Below are 3,893 nucleotides of genomic sequence, written 5' to 3'. Positions count from 1 at the left end.
AGACAGATCAAACTTCAGAGGTGGACTCCTCACATCTTTAGGATCAGCCCTTTATGATTCCTGTCTGCAACTGATCAGCTCTTGGAGCCATCTTGGTTCAGCNACGGACGCACACCGTGGCAGGCCCCGTCAAAGTTTCTCCAGGAACTTTCTAGTTATTATATTATAAGCCTGGTGGGTTGCCAGGCTCTGCTGACCCGGCCGCCAGGCTAAGTTCCGCTTGTTTATTATAAATACGTCATTTTTTTTTACACGTTTTTTTCCGCCCGCACCCCCAAAACCAATGCCTTTATCTACCTCACTGTGCGAGGGTACGCGCGCCAACAGTGACACAATCGCGCTGTCCCTGCCCCTGTGTGAAGGCCCCGCTTGTGTCTCATTGTGCACCTTTTGTAACTTGGCGGAGAATACGTAAGCACCAAGTATAAATGCCTCCGCAGCACGCTCAGGTCCACGTGCTGTTCACGGAGTCCTGCGTGACGTCGAGCCTCCTTCAGCTACCTGGAGTTAGCATGTTGTCAGAGCCACAGCAATAAACATGAAACGAGCGGGTTTAACCAAAAATGGTTAGTTGAGCCGAAATTCAGCTGGTGGCTGTACAAGACCGAATATGGTAAGCATGTTTTATACTTAGTGAAAATATTAATATGATGCGTAATAATTTATCCATGTTTAACAGTAAAATGATGCTATTAAATTCAGCATTAGATATGTTTTGTGTAGTGATCCAACATGCAGCCTGTGGCACAAAAAAGACAATCTCACAGCATCTCTCTGTTTTTCAGAGTTCTCTGTTGTTATTCTTTGGTCTTGACAGTGCCTTGTTTGCACTTTTTCATTTATGATAATTTAATCTTTTTGTAAATGTGACTTAAATTAGGATTTAAATTAGGTGCAAACAATTTGTAGTTAATTTAATTGTATTTTTGTTTAAAAAAATATATTTCAAAATTTCTTTTTTGTAAAACTGTAGTTGTGTAAATATTTGACACAAATATTTTGCAATATCATTTAATAAATAGCCATATTTTCAACTTTCCTGTCAACTTTATTATTTTTTTTTTTTACTAAATCACGGTCGGCCGGCGAACAGCCACCTACCACCGGGCTTAGCCTCTTTTCTGGGGGAAACCCTGTAGTTAATGGTTTTTAATACAAGTGTTAATTGAGCTGTAACCACTTTATAAACCATTTTTAAGCAGCCATAGTGCATTACATAAAAAGGACAATATTAACTCATCTCTTGCCAAATAGTGAATCTGCATCAATGTATAAAACAGGGTATTTTGACTGATTTATAAATGCTTACTACTGTTTTATAAAGGGTTTGAAAACTCAAGAATAACTTATTTATAAAAAATATTAAACCCTTATACAGGTACCCTTACTGTAAAATGGTACTAGAATTTCCATATTTTGTTGCTGAAATAGCTGTGCAATACAATGTAAAGGTTCAAATAAAAGCATTTGTAATTTTGAAGACATCTGCTTTGGATGCAGCGCCGCTCTGACTTTGGTGGTAAGATGATAATGATTTGTTTGAGCAGAGCCCCCTTAAAAGCAGATTTTGCTGTCCTAAAACATCTCCAATCTTCAGAATTTTCAAACGAGTCATCTACACACTGTTTCAGAAATCTTTTACATCGCAGTCAATTTTGCATTATGTGATAATCCATGCACCCATTTCCTTTATCTGCTGTCCATTCAGGGTCACAGGGGAGCTGGTGCCTATCTGCATTTGTTATTGTGCAGTCATTTTTGGAAATATTATGAAATTCCTGCCAGAAGTACTGCATAGCTGCTGCTATTATTGCCTATTACAGAATTCCATGTAAATCCCCACATGTTGCAAAAGTAACAGCAGTGTAAAGGGTAATAAAATAATGTTTGCACAAACCCCTATGAACTTTTTAGACTGCAGTCATTTTAAGACAGCAGTGACCCACTTTGGTCTTAGCTGTGTTTGGATTAGCCATTAACTTATTAGTCCTGCAGATTATGTTTTATATATAGTTTCCAAACTGAAGCCATTCCAAAAAAAATATGTACAACAAGTAAGATTATATTTGTTCAGAACTTTACTGCAGAACAACACTTTAAAAAAGCTGGAATATTCCTTTAAAACAGCAGAAAATAAGCAACAGGAAATCTTATATAACCTGTTCAGGTCTTTAGTATCAAAAAAGCTCCATCAATCCCAAATCAGCCAAAGAAAGGAATATTATTAACTGTAGGCAGCAATGTACAGAAGATGTTTTGAGTTTTGTCTCTCTAGCCTAACTTGTATTTGTTTCAACCCAGGAACATATTCCAAAAAAAGTTAAAGCAACAGGGCGCTTGGTCCTTTTGTAAAAGATTTTTACAACACTTTCAAAAGCAATTTTGGAATTGAGGCAAATATATCTGTAAATCAGTGAAGCCGTTCAGCTATTATTTTGTGCCGATTTCTCTGCAAACACATCCTCAGGCATACAAAAATACAACGTTTCACATTTAGTTTCAAATTCTCCAAACCTTAATTATTGGGGACAGGTCAGAATTCTAGTCCAGTACTCATTCCCTCTTCTCTCTCAGCCAAGCCTTTGTAATGATGTGTGCAGAATACAGCTTCATGTTGTCTTGTTTAAGAATACAGGGATGTCCCAGGATAAAAATGTGGTCTAAAGGCAGAAAATGTTGCTTTAAAATCCCTGTTAGATTTCTGCATTAAAGCTGCCATCACAGAAGTGGACATGAGTTTGGCCCAGAGCACAGATACGCCTTCATACCATCCTGGGATTAGTGGACTGAACTGTAACTAATTAAACAGAATTAGTGTGAACACTGAGTCAGCATTTACACTATTGTTTAGCCGGTTTCTCCGTAGTTTTTGCAGTCAAACTACTTTTGCATATTTTGTGCTATTTTAGCCATTATTTTATCAAAATGTTCAGCTCAGTCAAGAGATGGGTGTTATGTCTTTGGGTTTTTGTAACTTTTATATATTTCTAAATGGTTAACTTCATTTACAGATATTTAAACTTTTGATACCTTTAACCAGGGCTCTCAAGTTTTGATCTGATTTGCCAGCTCTACATTCAACCCTCCTCTTTTATCCGGGGTTTCAACCACAGGGATTTATACCAGCGCAACAGAGTCAGTGAAAAAACAATACATTCAAAATTATATTTACATTATATTTACATCCCGCTTTGTAATCCAGGACGGGATCAGCGGCAGCTTTGCACACGAATGATTCATTTGCAAAGTGGACATGCAGGGGTACTACTAACTACTTTCTGAGGGGTATGCAGACACATTACAGCCCCCCCCTTATCTTTCACCTGTTTACGTAAATGTCTCTGTTATCGATCATATCATTTACACGCAGACAGCTGGGAAATACAGGAAATGCTGACTGGATTTTTTTTCCCGTCATCTCTTTGATGCCCCCTCTAACACCTCCCTATGCGCCACATATACTGCATTCTCACTTTTTGCGCCACTGTGGACACAGAGTGGAGAGGGTCTCCTCTCTGCTGTGAGATTGACAGCTGTCAGTGCTTGGGGAAGTGGGCGGGGCTTATGGTACATTTATTCGCCAAAGTCTCCAATAACACAGAAAAAAGTCAGTAGATTTGTCACTAGTCGATTTTAAAAAATGGCCAGACGGATCTGAAAACTCTCTAAATATAGTGACAAAGTCGATAAGTTGGCCCCTATTGTGCTCCAGCCCGTGCGGAAAACATTACGCTGCACATTGGTTCCGGTTTAAAAAAAGCCCGTCTGCGTGTGTATTTTTTTAGCGTGAGAAATACAAAAAGTGGCCTGTGAGCGTGTGCGCTTCACAAAACGCGTGTGTCTCACGGTCAATGCGTGAAACTTGAGAGCCCTGCTTTTATTCATAGACTAAT

At 38.7% G+C, this 3,893-nt stretch overlaps 1 protein-coding gene across 1 annotated transcript in view; it reads right to left on the bottom strand.

Annotated features, from left to right (window-relative positions):
• The window catches only part of slc16a10 (solute carrier family 16 member 10), a 54,662-nt gene that overhangs the window by 14,518 nt on the left and 36,251 nt on the right, over positions 1-3,893 (bottom strand). The window lies entirely within an intron of this gene.

This window comes from Kryptolebias marmoratus, linkage group LG19, assembly GCF_001649575.2.
Source record: "Kryptolebias marmoratus isolate JLee-2015 linkage group LG19, ASM164957v2, whole genome shotgun sequence".
Lineage (NCBI taxonomy): Eukaryota > Metazoa > Chordata > Actinopteri > Cyprinodontiformes > Rivulidae > Kryptolebias > Kryptolebias marmoratus.
Note: the sequence above shows the minus strand (reverse complement) of the source record. Positions and strands in the feature narration are given on the sequence as shown.